General features: G+C 42.2%; 1 protein-coding gene across 1 annotated transcript in view; it reads right to left on the bottom strand.

Moving 5' to 3' along the window:
• Positions 1–22015, bottom strand: part of FRS2 (fibroblast growth factor receptor substrate 2) — a 53484-nt gene that overhangs the window by 6990 nt on the left and 24479 nt on the right. The window contains exons 3-4 of the mRNA XM_049782758.1: positions 13580–13683; positions 6723–6810 (exon numbers count right to left, since the gene is read on the bottom strand). The gene's annotated coding sequence lies outside the window, so the exon portion shown is untranslated. The remainder of the gene's footprint in view (positions 1–6722; positions 6811–13579; positions 13684–22015) is intronic.

Raw genomic sequence — 22015 nt, 5'->3', positions numbered from 1 at the left:
TAATTTCCAAAGGAATGCTAAACTTCTGGCTTGGCAGGTATTCTGGCTCCATTTCTTTTTTCATTTTGGTTTTATTTGGCTTTATTTTTTTGGCTGTATCCAGTGGTGTATAGGGACCATACAGTGCTAGAGGTCAAACCCAGGCCTCCTACATGCAAAGTATGTGTTCCAGCCTGTTGAGCTATCTCTTCTCTCTGGCCCTACAGTCTGGTTCTTACTATTCATTGTATTATCCTTTACATACTTCACAAGATAAGAGTTCCAATGGCAAACAGGACAGAGAAAAACAAATTAATTTACAGAATACTAGCTAAGTGATAGAACACTGTTTAATACTTGTTTCTCAGAGAAGGTTAGAGGTAAGAGATTATCTATGACAAAAAGTATTCACAAGTGCCTCAGATATATGCAGTCAAAATTCAGATGTTTTCTAACAAACAAGAGAAAGGAATGGGAGGAACAAGAGATACTAGAAAGGGGTAGTGAAGATAACACAAGAAGCTACTTAATAAAAATACAAAATCTGACTAAAACCTACTTAAAAATTCTTCAGGCTCTTCACAATCTTCAGGGAAAAAGTAAAACTTGTCAGTCTATCATGGTCCTTCACAATCAGGTCTCTCACTGCACCTCTCCATTCTCTGCTTCAGGCCTGTCCCGTCCCAGGCCCACTCAAATGCTCCCCCCAGCAAAGTGTCCTCTTAGTCTCCTACTGTTGCCTTTTCCCAAGATTCAACTCTATGAGGAAAGGTCCCAGAAAGTCACCCAACTCCAACCTAAAGAGCAAGTGATGCTTGTAGGTCTCCCACAAAGCAGTTTACTTCCTTCTGAGCTTCCATCCCAGCAGGGAGAGACCTTACTTTTGCACTGTCCTTGCCTAACACAGTACCAACCAGGCACCAAATCTCTTGTGAGCTGAAATATACTTAAAAAAGGAAAAAAAAGATGATGAATGCCTGGCAGGTCTAAGTCCTTAGTTGAGGGAAAAGTACACTAGGTGTATAATCCAAAAGAAATGACAAAATAGTAAAGTTAATTAACTTCACAATCAAAGCTGGAGTTGTGGCTAAGTGGCAGAGTACTTGTCCTTGCTTGCATGTGTGAGGCCTAATCCTGGCACCACTGAGTGACCCCTACCTACCACTGGGTTAGCAAATACCAAGTTCCTACCAATTAACCGTTTGCTTTAAATAATTCTATGTTTTATTCTACTTTCTGTTCCTTCTTCTGATCTTTTTTTTTCTCTCTTAATGGGGCGTAGTAGCAGAACAGCAGGTAGAGTACATCTTTTGCACGTGGCAGCACCCGAGAGAGTTCCCTGAGCACTGCCAGGGGTGACTCTGGAGTGCAGAGCCCCAAAAATCCCAAACCTGGTAGACCATATGAATCCTGAGATCAAACCGGGGTTGGCGAAGTACAAGGCAAGTGCCCTACCCACTATCCTTCCAGTCCCTCTTTTGCTCTTTCTCATTCTATAATTTAGTTGCCTTTTTATTTTTTATATATTTTTTTGTTTTTTTGGCCGCACCCGTTTGACGCTCAGGGGTTACTCCTGGCTATGCGCTCAGAAATCGCCCCTGGCTGGGGGGGAACCATATGGGACGCCGGGGGGGATCGAACCGCGGTCTGTCCTATGCTAGCGCTTGCAAGGCACCTTACCTCTAGCGCCACCTTCCCGGCCCGCTTTTTTATTTTTTAAATTAGACATTGACAGAGCATTTGCTATGTCAGTTAGTGTATTCAGTGCCCTGGAAAATAAAGAGACAACGTTTCTTTCTTCCTTCTAGGAAGATCATGGGGAAATGGGTGGAGAGAGAAAATGACTCTGCCTACTGTGGTAATCGACATGGAGCTGCTCTGGAACACGGATGGGCCAGCTACCCCTTGGGTGGAATTCCAGTTCCCGTTCTTGTTCAGGATGCTTTCTAGTCTCACCTGTGCTTGTGTTGCAGCCTAGAAGTCTCAAGTATTTATTTCCATCTTTGAATGACTCAACTTTGCTACAGTGCTTGGGCATCCCTTCTTTTCCTCTCCTGTCAGAGGACAAATCTCTCTTCTCCCTTCTCTCTTCCTTCCCTCTTTCCTTTTCTTTTATTGTAATTTGGATTCTGGGGTTCCTTGAGAAACAGGGGTACAGCTCAGAGAACCAAACTCTTCCTCCTCTGGACTCTGAAATTCATTTTTTCTTCTCATCCTTCTGTTTTAGCCTATCATTAGCCTTTTTTTCTTCCTTTGTTTACTTCCTTATTTTTCCACTTTTCTTGGCCAATTGTGGACAAACCTGTGTAAATCTTATTCCATCTGATCCATTAAGTAATGTAAGTCAATATATTGTTGTTGGTTTTTTTTGTTTTTTTTTCGGGCCACACCCGTTTGATGCTCAGGGGTTACTCCTGGCTAAACGCTCAGAAATTGCCCCTGGCTTAGGGGACCATATGGGACACCGGGGGATGGAACCGCGGTCCTTCCTTGGCTAGCGCTTGCAAGGCAGACACCTTACCTCTAGCGCCACCTCTCCAGCCCCCAGTATAGTGTCTTTTAATTTGGTTTCTTTTTTGTTTGTTTTGGGACCCACATCTGGACTGCTCAGGGTGACATTATGTGGTGGTGATGGGTGTCCGGGACTGATCCCAGGTAGGTTGCATACAAAGACAGTGTCTTGTATTGCCTTTCCAGCTCTCTGGTCCACTCAGTATGTAGTTTCAAAAACAACCTTTGTCCATACTCCAGCTATCAAGAGTTTACTGTCATTTGCCTTTTTTTAGGATCACACCTACAAGTGTTCAGGGGCTCTGTGTTTGATAGTTGCTCCCAGCTGTGTTCAGGGGACTTGAAAGTTCATCTGAAGAACTGAGCTTAAAACTGTTGAGGGGGTGGTGGTGAGGAATGGGAGAAGTCTTTGGGGCATTGGTGGAGGGTAAAAGGCACACTAGTGGTAAGTGGGGTGTTGCAAAAATGCACACAAGAAATTATCAGTAACGATGTTGTAAATCATGTACCTCACTAAAAATGAAATAGAAAGGAAACCTTAAAACACATATGGATCTTTCTTATTGACCTTAGGAGTAAATGACTAGTTTTAGCCTCAAAAGATACTTCAACAAAAAAAAATTTTTTTTTTTTGGCGGGCCCGGAGAGATAGCACAGCAGCGTTTGCCTTGCAAGCAGCTGATCTAGGACCAAAGGTGGTTGGTTTGAATCCCCGTGTCCCATATGGTCCCCCGTGCCTGCCAGGAGCTATTTCTGAGCAGACAGCTAGGAGTGACCCCTGAGCACTGCCGGGTGTGGCCCCCCCCAAAAAAAAATTGGGGGGGGGGCTCTACACTCAGAAATCACTCCTGGCAGACTCGGGACCATATGAAATTCTGCAGATCGAACCTTGGTTGGCTGCATGCCAGGCAAATGCCCTACCTGCTGTACTATTGCTTTGGCCCTTCAAAAGACTGTTTTGACATTCTATCTCTCAAAAGGAATACAAAAATCAATTATATCTGCTTGCTACACTCACAGTCTACTGGTCTTCTGTTGTTGCATAGACATATAGAAGTGGGGTGTCCACTCCCTGGGCACTCATTTCTACTAAGGAGAGTTGGAGACCACTGAAAAATTAAATATGCTATTGATTCCAAACCAGAATAGAAACAGAAAGAAAGCAAAGGATTAATTTAATAACTGCTAGAATAGCTCAGCCTCTTGGTCTGGAATGGGTCCTTTTAAAGCCTAATGCTGAGAGTTCAATTTCTGGTGTTTCCACGTGCAATCAAATCAATCCTGGCACCTCTGCTGTTTGTGACCTGCAGTTTTGCCGTCTCCAATCCCTGAAGCCACAAGCAACTTCCTGCCATACTGCAGTCAGGTGTGTGTGTGTGTGTGTGTGTGTGTGTGTGTGTGTGTGTGTGTGTGTGTGTGTGTGTGTGTGTGTGTGTGTGTGTGTGTGTGTGTGTGTGTGTGTGCGCGCGCGCCACAACTGAATGGGTGCGACCCCAGAAAGACAAACCATACTGCAGTCAGGTGTGTGTGTGTGTGTGTGTGTGTGTGTGTGTGTGTGTGTGTGTGTGTGTGCGCGCCACAACTGAATGGGTGCGACCCCAGAAAGACAAACCAGCACCATGGACAGGAACTGTGAGCCTGGGCGAGCAGTGAGAACACTGTAAAGACAGAGACCCTCAAAGAACATAATTAAAAGTGAAAGACTTGGGGGCTGGAGAGATAGCATGGAGGTAAGGCATTTGCCTTGCATGCAAAAAGAAAGTGGTTCGAATCCCGGAGTCCCATGTGGTCCCCTGAGCCTGCCAGGAGCGATTTCTGAGCACAGAGCCAGGAGTAACCCCTGAGCGCTGGTGGGTGTAACCCAAAAACAAAACAAAACAAAACAAAATTAGGACAATAAAATAGTCCTTTTATCTGATTTTGGTTTTGGAGCCACACCCAGCTGTACTTAGTGCCAACTCCTTGGGCTCTGTGCCCAGGGATCACTGTTGGCTGGGCTGGGAGAGCACGAGGACACGATCTTATGCTGTGCCAAGTCATTTCTGTGCAAGGCAAGTGTTTTACCTGATGTATCTATCATCTCTCTAGCACCCAAAGACAATCAAAGTTCTTAGAACAAACACTGAGGCTGGTCACAGTGGCTACAAAGTTCCCAGTGTAGAAGATGAAGAAAGCTCTTCCCAAATCAAACAGAAAAACAAAGCATCTTCAAGAGGAAGCAATGGGGATTAGCCTAGTTTTCAGCTTGTTGAGAGTCTAGAAAGCAAGATAAGCAACCCCCCCCTCCAGCCAAACACTACTAGGAGAAACCCCCCAAGCTGTTACTTGGAGGAATAGCCTCCAAGGACTGCTGGGTGGGAAGCCCTTACAAAAACAAAACAAAACAAAACTCCGGGCTGAATCAATAGTACAAGTACTGGGCAGAAGAGATAATACAGAGGATAGGATACTTGCTTTGCACTCAGCTGATCCTGAGCAGTCAGGTGTGGGACCAGTAGCCCCACCAAAAAACTTTTTTTTTTATTTAAATAAAGGTAACAAGGTCTAACTGCTGGTAGAGAGGTTAAGGCTGGACAGTGATGGAAGACACATACCTACAAAGAACCACTCGCTTCCATGAGTGCCAAAATATAAAAAGTTGGGACTGGAGCGATAGCACAGCAGGTAGGGCAAAGTTTGCCTGGCATATGGCTGCCTGGGGTTTGATCCCCTGCATTCCATACGGTCAACCCAAGCCCGCCAGAAGTGATTTCTGAGTGCAGACCCAGAAGTAACCCGAGTGACACCAGGTGTGGCTCAAAAATAAAACAAGATGTAAAATGTAAAATGTGAAATGTAGATATCCAGTGTAGACAGGTGCAGTTCAAAATTTTTGTTGTTCTGTATAGTCTTCATATAGATTTATGCAGGCCTGTTCACCATAGGTCAGAAAAAGTGAGAAAATAAAGAAATAAGCAAAGAACGAAGAGATAGCACAGCGGCATTTGCCTTGCAAGCAGCCGATCCAGGACCTAAGGTGGTTGGTTCGAATCCCGGTGGCCCATATGGTCCCCCGTGCCTGCCAGGAGCTATTTCTGAGCAGACAGCCAGGAGTAACCCCTGAGCACCACCGGGTGTGGCCCAAAAACAAAACAAAACAAAACAAAACAAAAAAAAAGAAAAAAGAAAAGAAATAAGCAAAGAAAAGAGAAGGGGTAAGTGATTGACTGAAACACTGGGAGTACGGAGAGGAATAAGCTCAATGGCTCAGACTGGGGTTCCCCTCTGAGAATGAGTCTGAGGAGATAAAAAGGATCCTGGAATACTGAGGAAAAGGTAAAGTGGGCACTCAGATTCTCTACTTCCAAAGAATGAAAGAATTGAGAACGGTGGACTTGTTCCTAGCAAAGAGACCCAAAGACATTAGCAAGGCTGTTAAATAGCCCATGGTGGGGGTCAGAGATGCTGTGTGTGTGGGGGGGGGGGGTACTGGGGGGAGAAAAAGAGAGATAAAAGACCATTCAACTGACCTTGGGTCAAAGGGTAAGAGGACAAGAAGTTGAAAGGCTACTGGCAAGAAAGGGCTTGGAATGATGAATCATCAGGTCTGGTCAAAAAGATGTAAAGAGAGAATGACCAAAACGGGAGAAAAAGGAGGCAGAAAGCAATGGGAAAAGAAAAAAGGGAGTGAGACAAGGCTTCAATGAGTGAAAAACCGAAACAGTGGGAACAACAGGCAGCTGTGGTGAGTCCTGCCAGATAGGAGACTCTGCTCCACAGGGACTTTTCATCCCATTTCCAACTCCTCCTCCTGACCCACAACCCAAGATCCATTACTACTGGGAGAATTATGTAAGTCCCAACACTCTGCCTTAATACAGCGAGCACTTGAAGCAAGACCAACCATGTGACCTCATCAGCAGGTACCCTGCCAAGGCCAGAGCTTGGCAAACACACAAATAGAGAGGCTGGCTCCCTCCAGAGCACAGAAAAGTAGCTGGCACACATTTGTTAACAAAAGGCAACTCCTTTTGGGAAAGATAAAAAAAAAATTGTAGTCATTTTGTGGACTATTTTCAATTAATCAACACTGTTTTTTATTTCATACAAGCCACTAATTCTGTGGGAGCAGAAGGGAACAATAAATTTGAAGGCAGACTGAACTCGAGAAAACATTAAAAGGTCTGGTTTAAAAAAAATAACCCACAATTTTTAGATTTAATAACTTCTTTTGAAAGTAAACTTCCACTTACCGAGATCTGGCCATTAATAGTCTTAGCCTCTGCTGCAGCATCGGGAGTCTAATCATACTTCAAAACACCATACTTTCTTGTTGACAATCTACAGACAGAAAAGAGTTGAGAATCTCTTACTTCTTTTAAAAGGGTAACTTTCCTTGAGACTTCTGACACCACTGCTTGTTAGCTAATCTATATATTAACAAAAGTCTTAAAAATTGATCTAATGGGGCCGGAGAGATAGCATGGAGGTAAGGCCTTTGCCTTTCATGCAGGCGGTCATCAGTTTGAATCCAGACGTCCCATATGGTCCCCTGTGCCTGCCTGGAGCAATTTCTGAGCCTGGAGCCAGGAATTACCCCTGAGCACTGCCGGGTGTGACCCAAAAACCACACACACAAAAAAAAAATTGATCTAATGATGGGGGTGGGGTGGGGGTGGGGGGAGATTTTTTTGAGTGCAGAGTCAGGAGTAAGCCCTGAGCACTACAAGGTATGGCCCAAAAACCAACAACAAAAAAGATTTAAGGGGCCAGAGAGAGAGAGAGAGAGCAAAGAGGTAGGGTGTTTGCCTTGCATGCAGAAGGACGGTGGTTCAAATCCCGGCATCCCATATGCCCCCCCCCACCCCCGCCCCAGCCTGCCAGGAGCAATTTCTGAGCACAGAGCCAGAGTAACCCCTGAGTGTTGCTGGGTGTGACCCCCCCTCCCCAAAAAAGATTTAAATCACTTAATATATAAGTACCATTAAAAAATGAATGTGGTATATACAAATTTGTTATTAATCAGGTCATTGCACATCAAAACACAATAGAGTTAGTACTGTGTTTACATAGCATGGTCCTTATACGCCAGTGAACTTGGCTTTTTCTTTACAGGTAATGGATAGCCCCAAAAGACTTCATACCAGACCTGTCTTCAGCCACAAAATGAGGGGTGAAGCCAGACACCTACAAGGTGCCTTCCCATATTTAAAGGAGCCCTTGTTTTAGTCAGTGGCAGGCAAATTACTCAACTCTCGTCGCTTTTCTTAAATCTGTATCCAATAAGCTAACTATCTATTGTTTTACTTTTAAAAATCCTGTTAAACTGTCTGAGCAATGGGTGTGCCTGAGTTGTATAAGCATAGGTCTTCTTTAGGTCTTTTATATCTTTCCCTGGCTGTGCATGGTTACTTTTTAGTTCTATCAATATATACAACTTAAAAAATGCGATTGTCTTTCATGCCGGTTTCTCCAAAGGGGAAAATGATAGCAATGGGTAAAAGGTATCAGGCACCATTTCCTGGAATCACTTTAGGTGGCGGGGTTTGCAACAGTGGGAAAGGTATAGATAGCTTCAATGGTCTCTGTCCTTGTCTGCATCTCTGTGAAGAGAGCCAGCAGTCAGCAGCTAAGCAGATGTCTGTGTTAATTTGCAGAAAGAGCTCCTTTGGCCTTCCCTCTCTCTCACGAGCTATGTGCAGGCTGCATATAACTTAGCCTTAGAAGGGGAATGGGTATCCGCTAAAAGCGAAAATTGGCTAAAATTAACTATGTATTCTCTTCAATTTTCAAAATACATAAAATATTACCAAAGCAACTTTTTTATGGTTAGGGGTGCAGTGGGGTGAGAGTATTTTAATTTCAACTCCACCATCTTTGAGAATCCTTTATTTATACATACATATTATGTATAAACATCTATGTATGTTTATGTACACATACACACACACATACACACACATGTTTAGGTTTTTTTGGGGGGCCACACCCAGTAGTGCTCAGGAGTCTGTGCTCAGAAATTGCTACTGGCAGGCTCAGGGGACCATATGGGATACCAAGGATCAAACCCAGGTCTGTCTCAGGTCAGCCACATGCAAGAAACGCCCTACCACTCCACTATCAGTTGTGTTTGTGTGTGTGTGTGTGTGTGTGTGTGTGTGTGTGTGTGTGTGTGTGAGAGGGGGGGGGGGATGTGGGTTTATTTTTTTTCCTGTGCTTAAGATGAAACTCAAGGCAAGTATTCTACCACTGAGCTGTAACCCCAGCCCCTCTTCATTTTTATGGTTTTATCAGAACTGTCAAAAGTATTGTAGGTTTTGTTTGCCTTGCAGTACAAACAGCTTGTCAGCTGTGGTTGTTTGTTTGTTTTTTTTTTTGTTTTGATTTCAGGACCATGGTTATTGTTTGTTTTTTTTCTTTATTACTGTGGTGCTTTTCATTTTTTCTTTTTTTTGGTTTAATTTTTTTTGATATTGTTGTTATGTGTTTCTTCCTTTTTCCTTTTCTTCTCTTAAATTGTTATTTATAGCCTCTAAAGGACTCCTCCCGTTTTTTGCTTGTTTGATTTTTGTCCCCCCACCCCGCTTTTTCTTTCCTTCAAACAGAACCACATAACTTGAACCATCTTGTTCTGCCTCATAAATTGAGGGGGAAATAATGGAGGGTACCAAGACCAAACAGTTATATGAACATTGAGTAGAAATAAAAAATGATCAGACTTAAACAACAAATCCAAAGCCAATGACAACAGAATCAATACCCAATCTACAACAAACTAGACACAGAAGGGACCACTTATACTAGCAGTCCAGGGGGCAGAGGAGGAGGATATGGGATGCATGCTGAAAACAAGGGTGGAGGGAGGCCAACATTTGTGATGGGAATGCCCCTGATTCAATGTCACTATGTACCTAAAATATTACTGTGGAAGATTTGAAATCCACTTTGGTCAAAATAAAAATTATTAAAGAGGGGCCGGGAAGGTGGCGCTAGAGGTAAGGTGTCTGCCTTGCAAGCGCTAGCGTAGGACGGACCGCGGTTCAGGGGTTATTAGTGGCTATTTGCTCAGAAATTGCTCCTGGCTTAGGGGACCATATGATCGCTAGGGATCAAACAAAGGTCTGTCCTGGGTCAGAGCGTGCAAAGCAGAAGCCCTACCGTGCACTATGGCTCCGGCCCCTTGTGTTAAGACTTCTTAACACACCTCACACCTCATTTAAAATAATGTTTTCTTGGGGCTGGAGAGATAGCACAGCGGAGTTTGCCTTGCAAGCAGCCGATCCAGGACCTAAGGTGATTGGTTCGAATCCCGGTGTCCCATATGGTCCCCTGTGCCTGCCAGGAGTAACCCCTGGCCCAAAAACCAAAAAAAAAAAAAAAAAATTAAATAATGTTTTCTGGGGCTGGAGTGATAGCCCAATGGGTAGGGCATTTGCCTTGCATACAACAAGTCTGGGTTTGATCTCCCCAACCCAATCTACCACACCCCACCCTGAGATCCCATATGGTTCCCTGAGCCTATTAGGAGTAATTTCTGAGTGCAGAGTCAGGATAACTCCTGAGTGCTGCCAGGTGTGGCCTCCCCACCCCAATAAATAAAAATAGAGCAATTTCTACAAGAACCAGAGACAGGGGCCGGGCGGTGGCGCTGGAGGTAAGGTGCCTGCCTTGCCTGCACTAGCCTAGGACGGACCGCGGTTCGATCCCCCGGTGTCCCATATGGTCCCTCAAGAAGCCAGGAGCAACTTCTGAGCGCATAGCCAGGAGTAACCCCTGAGCGGCACAGGGTGTGGCCCAAAAAACCAAAAAAAAAAAAAAAAAAAAAAAAAGAACCAGAGACAGACCCTGGATCCACACCCAGCACCCAAAATAATTATGTAAATTAAAGGATAAGTCTATAAGACAAGTACAATTCTAGGTTCCCAACAACTAAATCAAAACATGCCTGGAAAGAGCAGAAGCCAATTGTATGTGCTCTGTACCTCTGACTATGGATGCCTTAGTCTCCACAGCTTATTTAACTGCTTCCACTAGTGGAAGAACTGAGTAGTGATTGTGAGGTTATGAGAGGAAAAGGGGCATTATAATAGTCATATAAAATGGTTTGTTATAGGGCCACACCCTGCTCTGAGAGGTAGTGCCCAGGGGACCAAAACCAGGTCCACCACATACGATGGTCCCTTTAACAATGTATGCGCTTAACTCATTGAGCTACTACCTCTTCAATCCTATAAAATGGACATTTAATAAATTAGGTATAACCTAATTATCTATAAATCATCTATAAAATGCCTATATCGCTATCATTAATAGTCAAAAAGAATAAAATGAAATTGAAGCTGAAAATTATACTATATAGGGGCCGGGAAGGTGGCGCTAGAGGTAAGGTGTCGGACCGCTGTTCGATCCCCTGGCGTCCCATATGGTTCCCCCAAGCTAGGGGCGATTTCTGAGCGCAAAGCCAGGAGTAACCCCTGAGCATCAAACGGGTGTGGCCCAAAAACAAAAAAAAAAAAAAAGAAAAAAGAAAAAAAGAAAAAGAAAAAAAGAAAAAAAAGAAGAAAATTATACTAAATACTAAGGCTTATTGTTTTCTATAGCGATCTAATTGTAAAGCCCTTATTGTATGTTACAAGCAGAAGGTCACAGATGAAACTATCTATATCTATAAGTTACCCTACAAGCTAGGTAAAATGATTTTGGGGTTCTAAATGAGAAAATCAAGGCAAAGAAATAAGGAAGCTTTCCCAAGATCAACAGATAATTACAGGAAGCAACAAAATTACATTTAGATCTGAGTTCAAAGCCCTGATCTATTTTTTTGGTTTTTGGGCCACACCTGGTGACGCTCGGGGGTAAGTCCTGGCTATGCACTCAGAAATCACTCCTGGCTTGGGGGACCATATGGACACCGGAGGATCGAACCACGGTCCATCCTAGGCTTTACCACTTGTGCCACCGTTCCGGGCCCAAAACCTTAAATTTTTTTTTTTTTTTTTTTGGTTTTTCGTTTTTGGGTCACACCCGGCAGCGCTCAGGGGTTACTCCTGGCTCTATACTCAGAAATTGCTCCTGGAAGGTTCAGGGAACCATATGGGACACCAGGATTCGAACCACCAACCTTCTGTATGTGAGGCAAAGGCTTTACCTCCATGCTCTCTCTCCGGCCCCTAAAAAAAACCCCTAATTTTTAGAAATCAATACAAGTAAAACTCTTAAAACTTTCCCTTCATATGTAAGCACTTAGTAAAACATTAGTGACTGAAATTTTGTTATTTATTATAAAACATTATAATGTATTTGGCAGTTAATCTTTCTCTATCTGAATTTGCTCATTCAGAAGATTAGGACGCCTATTTCACAGTAATTGTGAAAACCAAATCAATTATGGTTATAAAGGCATTCAGAAAATTAAAGAGCATTTAAAAAAGATAAAATAATTATTATATTGCCACTACAGGTGAGATTCTGTCTCATATCAAAAAAAAAAGTCTTTGGGGCGCGGAGAGATAGCACAGCGGCGTTTGCCTTGCAAGCAGCTGATCCAGGACCAAAGGTGGTTGGTTCGAATCCCGCTGTCCCAATGGTCCCTCGTGCCTGCCAGGAGCTATTTCTGAGCAGACAGCCAGGAGTAACCCCTGAGCAACGCCAGGTGTGCCCCCCCCACCAAAAAAAGAATTCTTTGCACTGTAAATACAGAAGCCTAGAACTTAAACATCATCCTCATAACAAGAGCCACATTAATAAATTTAGGAAAACTGTCCTAAATTACTCCAATATGATTCTCATGAAATGAAAGAAAACAGTGAACTCTATTCATGAGTGTCATTATAAATGTGGTGCTTAGGGAAGGTATATTTGTTCTTTCAGTTCACTAGCACTGAGGGCGAATTTGGTTTAAACTTCAGCAGCTCTGTTCGAATACATCTATGACAGAATACCTAGAGTTAAAAATACAATAGTAGGGGCCGGGTAGGTGGCGCTGGAGGTAAGGTGTCTGCCTTGCAAGCGCTAGCCAAGGAAGGACCGCGGTTAGATCCCCCGCCGTCCCATATGGTCCCCCCAAGCCAGGGGCGATTTCTGAGCGCATAGCCAGGAGTAACCCCTGAGCGTCAAATGGGTGTGGCCCAAAAACCAAAAAAAAAAAAAAAAAAAAATACAATAGTATAACTGAATTTTGGGCACAGCCAACTGCTGTATTTAACTATAAAAAACAATCAGAGGAACAAAATGGCATTTAAAAGCTTTTTCCTTTGTTTCAAGATTTTTTCTGCAAAGTTTTTTTTAAATTGCTCGGTAGGTAGTTTTTATTAATAAGATTTAGTAGTCTACTCATTCTTACCACATTAAGAATTTTTATAGTTCTTTTACTCTAAGAAAGAAAATTGGGTAGTGGGGGAAGTAATAATAAAAAACAAAATTTAGGGGCCGGAGAGAGAGCATGGAGGTAAGGCGCTTGCCTTTCATGCAGAAGGTCATTGGTTCAAATCCCGGGGTCCCATATGTCCCCCGTGCCTGCCAGGAGCAATTTCTGAGCATGGAGCCAGGAGTAACCACTGAGCACTGCTGGGTGTGACCCCAAAAAACCACAAAAATAAATAAATAAATAAATTTAAGGAAAGAGAACATTCTACTTGTCACCTAAACCACAGCCAATTTACTAAGAAGGACACTTGCAAAATAATTGCCTTGTTAGCCAGTCATTTAAATTATCCACAAATTTTAAAAGGTACCCAAGTATTTGTAATGATTTATCACATGGTTTTATTTGCATACCCCTAAAAATTATTCCTCCTTTGAGCTTTGGGGGGGGGGGGGCACATCTGGTGGTGCTCAGAGATTACTCCTGGCTCTGTGTTCAGGGTTTCCCTGGCAGACTCAGGGAGCCAAATGGGATGCAGGGGATTGAACTCTGGTTGGCCGAGAGCAAGGTAAATGCCCTATCCACTGAGCAATAGCTCCAGTCCCTCCTTTAGGTTTTTCATTCTATTAAGAGCAATGTTGGGGAATCACTTACCCTCCATTTACCCAAAATCATTTACCCTCCATTCACCTCCACATTTTGTCCCTTTATGCTAACTTCAAAAAATAAATCAATTACATTACTTACAAATCACTTCAGTATCTGGGACTTCACTTTCTGGTCACTCTTAATGTTTAATCTAAATTTCTTGTATTGCAATTTAAACCAGATTCCTCTCATTTCTGTTTTCTCTGTAAGAAATAATAAAGACCAGCAAGATTAATAAGCACATTAATTAATCATTCTCCTATGAATAAATCTAAAATATCGCTAGATAATATTTCTTTTTTTCAGGCATTTTTGTCGAGCCAAGCTTAAGATTTTTTTTAGGTGGTTTTTTGGTTTTGGACCACAGCTGTTGATGCTCAAGGGTTACTTGGCTTGGGGGACCATATGGGACTCCGGGAATCGAACAGAGGTCCGTCCTGGATCAGCCACGTGAAAGGCAAATACCCTAACACTGGGCTATCGCTCAGACCCCTTGTTTAAGATTATTTAGCAAGAGTCATTTGTAAGCTGATATCATTAAGAAAATTAAAGTGAAGGCTGGAGAGATAGCGTTGAGGTAAGGCATTTGCCTTGCATGCGGAAGGACGGTGGTTCGAATCCCGGCATCCCATATGGTCCCCCGAGTCAGCAAGGAGCGATTTCTGAGCATAGAGCCAGGAGTAACCCCTGAGCACTGCCAGGTGTGACCCAACCCTCCCCCCCAAATTAAAGTGTTAAAATTTGAATATTTAAAATTAAAATATTATTAAAATAAAAATGGGTTCATTCTGTTCTTCATCCACACACTGAGACATTCAGCAAGTATTTTTCTGAGAATCAACTCTCTTGGCAAAGCAACGAATTAGTTAAATGCTGAAAACAGTGATAATAAATAATTTCTGAGTTCAATGCTAGTAAAGGTGACGGCCAAGACAATGAATATATATACAGCAGATCCATGGGCCCATGTAATCATAACACTCAATTCAGAGCAGAATGAAAGAGAGATATAACACAGGAGCTTTTAGAAAGCTTTTAGTTAGTCTTGAAGTTAACTCTGGAAAGAAATGGAATTTAGCGGGGCAAAGGCAATCCAGATTCAGAAGAGGATATGCAAAAGCACAGAAGCCTTGAAGAACATGCCCTGTTCTAGAAGCAGCAAGCAGTCCTAGTCAGCTGGATATCATGGTTTATTTGGGAAACTATGAAAAACAAATGAGAAAGCAGGCCACTTTACATTACTCAGGGAAGCTCCAGATTCCCCCTACAATTTTAAAGATAAAACTAATGGCCTAACCAAAATACTTTCCCTTATAAAGGCTTCTAGAAAAATCTACATACGAAGACAACTTCTTTTTATTATTATTATTATTTTATTTACTTATTTACTTATTTATTTATTTATTTATTTTGGTTTTTGAGTCACAGCCAGCAGCACTCAGGAGTTCCTCCTGGCTCTACGCTCAGAAATCACTCCTGACAGGCTCGGGGGACCATATGGGATGCCGGGATTCGAACCACCGTCCTTCTGCACGCAAGGCAAACTTCTACTGGTGGGGAGGGAAGAGAGGCCACTCAATGGTGCTAAGGAGCCTGGGCCACTCCCAGAAAAGCAGGTCTGATGATTACACAGATGCTCAACCCTGGAGGTGCTAGGGACTGCACTCAGGGATCAGCACATGCAAAAAATATGCTCTACCTCTCTGAGCCATTTCCTCATCTTAATTCTGAAGAATAAATTAATGGTGTTTTATATCAACTTTGATGCCCCAATCTGACCTATAAAGCCACACCAAATAGCTAGAAACTTCAACGTTTTCCCCATAAATTTCACCCTGAAGTTCAGTGTCACTGTAGGCTGAACTTCAGAGTCCCTCTTCCAGATATCACACATCTAAACCTCATCATCTTGCACCGCACTGGACCATGTTCCTTTCATCCTTTTAGAAACAGTAACACAGAATTTCTATCTTTATCACCTACCAACAACTTCACAAATACTGAAAAAGTGGTATCAAAATGGCTTGCTAAAATTAAAATCAGAGAAAAATCAAAACAGAAAATACAACCTCTACCTTTGATACTTGCAATAATAATGAAATAATCAATAACTTTATTTTTTTTTTTGGGTTTTTGGGCCACACCCGTTTGATGCTCAGGGGTTACTCCTGGCTATGCGCTCAGAAATCCCCCCTGGCTTGGGGGACCATATGGGACACCGGGGGATCGAACCGCGGTCCGTCCTATGCTAGCACTTGCAAGGCAGACACCTTACCTCTAGCGCCACCTTCCCGGCCCATAATCAATAACTTTAAAACACTAATAAACAGAAACAATGATGATGAAATCTACATAATTAAATCTAGGTGCCCATAATACCTGCCCCAAGCTAGATTTGCAAACCATCAGCTGAGTCACTGCCTTAGTTAATTCAATAAGAAAACCAGTACAGAGGGCAGCCATCCCAAACAGCGCCTTCAATCCAGGAAAAGAGTATCAACCTTGAGAACTCTCAAAGAAACACTTAGTTTCCTACTTTATGTTTAATACACTGTTCAAACTATCAAAGATTGTTCTCTAGCAACAGCAATGTGATGAACATTCTGTGTGATAGATCATGTAGCTCTTTCCAAATAAAAATTCAGATTTCATCATAGAAAGAAGACATGTGATTGTTTGATAGCAGTAATAAAGCATAGGTATTTTCCAGGAAGAATTTATCACTCTGAACACTAGATTGAATAATTCTGACCTTATAAAAATAGTACATTCTGGGGCAGGTGAGGTGGCGCTAGAGGTAAGGTGTCTGCCTTGCAAGTGCTAGCCAAGGAAGGACAGCGGTTAGATCCCCCGGAGTCCCATATGGTCCCCCCAAGCCAGGGGCAATTTCTGAGCGCTTAGCCAGGAGTAACCCCTGAGCATCAAACGGGTGCCCCCCCCCCCAAAAAATAGTACATTCTATTTCCTGAAAGTATGTGTCACAATTTCATGTTTGTATTCTTCAACTCAGTTATCCTAATAATGGTGCCAAAGTAATAAATGGCTATTCAATCTTCATTAAAGAAAAACCCTTCATTAAAGGAAAAAAAAAAAAAGATAAAATCAAAGTGTGAATTTTACAATATCTTCCTTAGAGCTTTTTAAAAGCATTTGGCTTATGGTTTTGTTTGTTTGTTTGTTTGTTTTTGGTTTTTGGGTCCCACCCAGCAGTGCTCAGGGGTTACTTCTGACTGTACGCTCAGAAATCGCTCCTGGCAGGCTCGGGGGACCATATGGGATGCCGGGATTTGAAGCACTGTCTTTCTGAATGCAAGGCAAACACCCTACCTCCATGCTATCTCTCTAGCCCCTGGCTATGGTTTTGTTCTTTAAAACAACATGTAAAATGCAAGCTATTCTAATTTCAAATTTCATATTAAGTATATAGATTATTATTTATTAACTAAGTCATAAAAATCAACAAAATAAGATATCCAAGAAAATCCCAAGGAATGTAAACTTTTTCTTTTTGTTTTTTGGGCCACACCCGTTGACGCTCAGGGGTCACTCCTGGCAATGCGCTCAGAAATCGCTTCTGCTGGGCCCGGAGAGATAGCACAATGGCCTTTGCCTTGCAAGCAGCCGATCCAGGACCAAAGGTGGTTGGTTCGAATCCTGGTGTCCCATATGGTCCCCCGTGCCTGCCAGGAGCTATTTTTGAGCAGACAGTCAGGAGTAACCCCTAAGCAACGCCGGGTGTGACCCCCAAAAAATAAAAATAAAAATAAAAAATAAAAAAAGAAATCGCTTCTGGCTTGGGGGACCATATGGGACTCCAGGGATAGAACCCAAGTCTGTCCTGGATCAGTCACATGCAAGGCAAACAAGCACCCTACTACTGCGCTACCGCTCCAGCCCCAGGAATGTTAACTTTTATACAGTGTGCGTATTCTAGAAGTAGACAAACACTAATAAGGGAAAAGAATAAAAAATAAAAGGGTAATTTTCACAATTGAGTATACAGGTGTGACTAGACTGTCATAAAGCTGTATTTCCAAATCAGGTGTTTATTATGCTACTACACTCACATTAAGTCAAATACTGGCTGTATATTACAACACATAATCTGCTTAAAATACATTAAAGTCAGTTGCCAAGCAACTCTAAGTAATCCTCAAAACAAAATGCTTTCATGCTTCAGTTTCTGATCTAACTCAATCTAAAATGTTCTTAAATGATTCCAAAGGAAAATAAACTAATTATTTTTCTATTCTGAAAACAATGTATTACAAAATTTTATTACATGCTATTATTTAAACACACTTGATTCAAATATGCCACTAATAAAAGTATTTGACAATGTTTTCTAACACTTCCTATCATCACAAATGTCTCAAAGTAAAAAAGCTAGGCGGAAATATTTACATCAGGGACTATTTTTTTCATTTAAAGAGCTTGAAAGATATCATTAATAAGCACTGTTTAAAGATTACCTAATAAAAACATTTAATGGTATAAAGTTAAGTAGAACAGAATTGTTCTTATCAAATAGATATGCTATCATGGATGAAATCTTGAAGTAAAAAAAAGGATATGAGTGGAACAAGGATTACCCAAATAAAATCTGTAGCTTAGTCAATAGTATTCTACCAGTGTAAATTCTCTATTTGGACAAATGTACCAGTCATATAAGACTGGTATTAGGAGAGTAGGGGCCAGAGCAATAGCAGTGAGGAGGGCATTTGGTTTGCACGCAGGTTCAATCCACAGTGTTTTATAAAGTCCCCTGAACCTGTCAGGAGTAATTTTTGAGCACAGAGCCAGGAGTAAGCCCAGAGCACTACCAGGTGTGGCCAAAAACCAATCAACCTACAAAAAAAAAAAAAAAACAAAAAAACTAAAATACCAAAATAAATACCCCTACATTAGAGACTAGTAAAGAATATGCAAGACTAACTTTTCTATGAATCTGTCATAGACTCTACCATTCTAAAAAAGTTTATTTTAAAATAATACTTTGTGCTACTGGCAAATCTGACTGGATATTTTCTGTCTCTGTCTCTCTCTCTCTCTCTCTCAGGGGGAGCTTAGCAGTGTTCACGGCAGGACTTGGGGAACGATCTGGGGTGCTAGGGGGTTGAACTACATTGGTCATGTGCAAAGCAAGCACCCTACCCATTATAATAACACTTAGCCCTAGGATTCTCATTTAAAAACAAAACAAAGCAAAAATAGCAAACATATGCATGAGACTAAAGAGCTAGCTTAATGGCTAGCTCATGGTTTGCACACAAGAGACTCAGATTTGATATTCTTAGCATTACATGTGGATCCTCTGAACAGCATACAGTTCTCCCAGCGCTGCTGGGGTGGCCCCCAAACAAAAACAAAAACTAAGCTACCCCCCTCACTCCCTATACATTTTTAAGCCAAGGGGGGGAAACAAACCCTAGATTAAAGCCCATTAAAATATTGACTCTAATTCACTTGGTGGTTGGAAAAGCATTTTCCCCCCTTATATTTCTATATTATATAAGTTGCTTTTTATAATCCATAAATTACTAACAAGTATATATTATTTAGGTCAATACTTTAAAGAGATTCTTTAGAAAAGAAAAGAAAGCTAAAAAGGTTTATGCAGAGCTCAAAGGCAGACTACATGCAAAACAGGTTAGGACAGAGTCTCAAGAACACAGTAGCTGAGGGAAACTGCCAGGAGGAGGCAAAACCTAATTAGTAAATGCTGGAAGCCTGCCAATACACTGAAGTTAAGATCCACTCAGGCTAAAAGTCCTTGCAGCCAGCAAAGTTATGCCCAAAACTCACATATCTCATGGACTCTCCTGAAAGGTCCCCCAATACTAGGAGTTTATAGATATAAACTTCAAATTAACGCCAAACAAAAATAATGCGATTGCACATCTGGTACACAACTGGTGCACAATCATGGGCTTCTAGAAATGTGCTTCAGTTCCTCCGTGATGTTCCAAGTCTCTCTCCTCTGTGTCTTTCTTAATATCTTCCTTAAAGCCAAAAAAGGGTGCTTCTGTGCCAACAATGTTTAGAGCTGTTAAGTGTTCAGAAACCACTGAGATTACAGACTAAAATCGGATTTAAGATGTTCCATTTGGGGCCAGAACAATAGCACAGTGGTAAGCATTTGCCTTGCATGCAGCCAACATAGGATGAACAGTGGTTCGAATCCTGGCATCACAGATGGTCCCCCAAGTCTGCCAGGAGTGACTTATGAGCACAGAGCCAGGAGTAACCCGAGTGCCATCGAGTGTAACCCAAAAACCAAAGATCAAAAAAAAAAAAAAAAAGTGCTCCATTGGTTGAGTGCTACAAAATAATATTTCTGGTATTTTCAAGACAAAATAAGTTCTGACAACTCCATGAAACTCTAAAAGGGAATTTTAAAAATTAATAACACAAAGTTCCCAAATCAAAAATAAAAAGAGCACATTTCCCCCTTAAAGTGCTAGAAGAACCAGAGAGACTTTCCATCTGGGTGGCTTCAGTGTTGGCTGTTCCTCTTGAAATGATGATCTGAGGTGAGTTCCAAGGCTCTGTACTATTTTTTTTAAAAAAACAGTTTGGCAAAAGCTGGCTCCCTGTGTGTGACACCAGGCGGGGAAAATCCGCGAAAGTACACCGGCCCAGTGGGGCTCAGCTGTGAAAGACTGTGAGTGTGACCTGTCTATGTCTGTCTACTGTCCTCTTGCGTGAAACTCTTGCGAGTGGGGCAAAAAGAGCCTCCAGAAACCTCGCTCGCCCAGACGCCATTTTCAGGGAGGGACTTCAGAGCATAAAAACCGGCTATCCTTTGCAAAAGCTGGCTCCCTGTGTGTGACACCAGGCGGGGAAAATCCGCGAAAGTACACCGGCCCAGTGGGGCTCAGCTGTGAAAGACTGTGAGTGTGACCTGTCTATGTCTGTCTACTGTCCTCTTGCGTGAAACTCTTGCGAGTGGGGCAAAAAGAGGCTCAGAGGAGCACGGCCGCTCCGCTTCGCTACGCGGCCGTGCACTCTTTCTAAGGAAAGAACTCCATTGCAACAAGAAGGAAAAATCACACTAAGAACGGCGCTATATCACAGAAGCAAACATTTCTCTCTGGACTGTCTTCTCTGTTACATGCTCGGGCCTAAGATTTGACCCAGTGTGAGGCTTCATCCACGGAGGACTCCCCTCCCTTAGAGGCAAGTCAGCCCATCCAGAAAGGGAGGAGCCAGAGGAGTGTGCTGCCTACATCATATAGACAATGAATACCACTACAACACGTAGAAAAACCCACAATACAAATGTGACAATGGGGAAACAGCGCAGGCCAGCATCAGACATAGAGAATGAAGATGACAATTCTGAGGACCAGATAATGACTGAACAACTAATCAACCTCTCAGATAAGGACTTTAGACTAGCAATATGGAAGGTGCTCAACAGACTCCAAGAAACCATGGATCGAGTTGAACAGAACACTAATAAGAACCAAGAAAATATGAAGGCAGAAATGACAAAACTCCAAACTGAAATAACATGTCAACTAACAGGCCTGAAAAACTCAGTAAACGAAGTGAATGACAAAATGGATAAGCTCTGGGACAGGGTATCAGAAGCTGAGAATAGACTTGGTGCTGTGGAAGATGAGATACATAACAATTCCATACAGCAGGAGAGATTGGACAAAAAACTTAAAGCAAATGAGCAGACAATGGAAAAATTAGTCAAAGAATGGGAACAGACGAAAAAGAAGTCTATGATAAGATCAACAGAAACAACTTAAGAATCATTGGAGTCCCAGAGACCCAGGAAGAAAATTTCCAGGAAGAATCAATGGTCAAGAACATCATTAAAGAGAAACTTCCAGAGCTAAAGAATATATGTGATCAAATCCTGCATGCCCGAAGAGTACCAACCAAAAGAGACCCCAGAAAAACCACCCCAAGACACATCCTAGTCACAATGACAAATCCCACAGATAGAGACAGAATTCTGAAAACAGCAAGATCAAAAGGGGAAATCATGTTCAAGCAAGCTTCCCTGAGATTTACAGCAGACCTGTCACCAGAAACGCTCAATGCCAGAAAGCAGTGGTGGGATATTGTGACAAGACTGAATGAAATGAATGCTTCACCCAGAATACTATACCCAGCAAAACTCACTTTCCGGTTTGATGAAAGAATACATGGTTTCACAGACAAAAAACAGCTCAGAAACTTCACAGACACAAAACCAGTCTTAAGAGAAAAACTGAAAGACCTAATCTAAGACAAGACTACCCAAAAGACACACCAAATTTTGAAATAAAGATGGCGTTAAATCCCAGGACAATTCTTTCTCTCAACGTCAATGGACTAAATGCACCAGTTAAGAGACACAGAGTGGCTAAATGGATCAAAAAACTCAATCCAACCTTCTGCTGCCTACAAGAAACGCACCTGAATAGTCAGAACAAACATAGACTCAAAATAAAAGGCTGGAGAAAAGTTATCCAAGCAAACAACACCCATAAAAAAGCTGGAGTGGCCATACTAATATCAGATAATGCAAACTTT

Source organism: Suncus etruscus, chromosome 11, assembly GCF_024139225.1.
Source record: "Suncus etruscus isolate mSunEtr1 chromosome 11, mSunEtr1.pri.cur, whole genome shotgun sequence".
NCBI classification, from domain to species: Eukaryota; Metazoa; Chordata; class Mammalia; order Eulipotyphla; family Soricidae; genus Suncus; species Suncus etruscus.
This window is presented reverse-complemented; position numbering and strand designations above follow the sequence as displayed.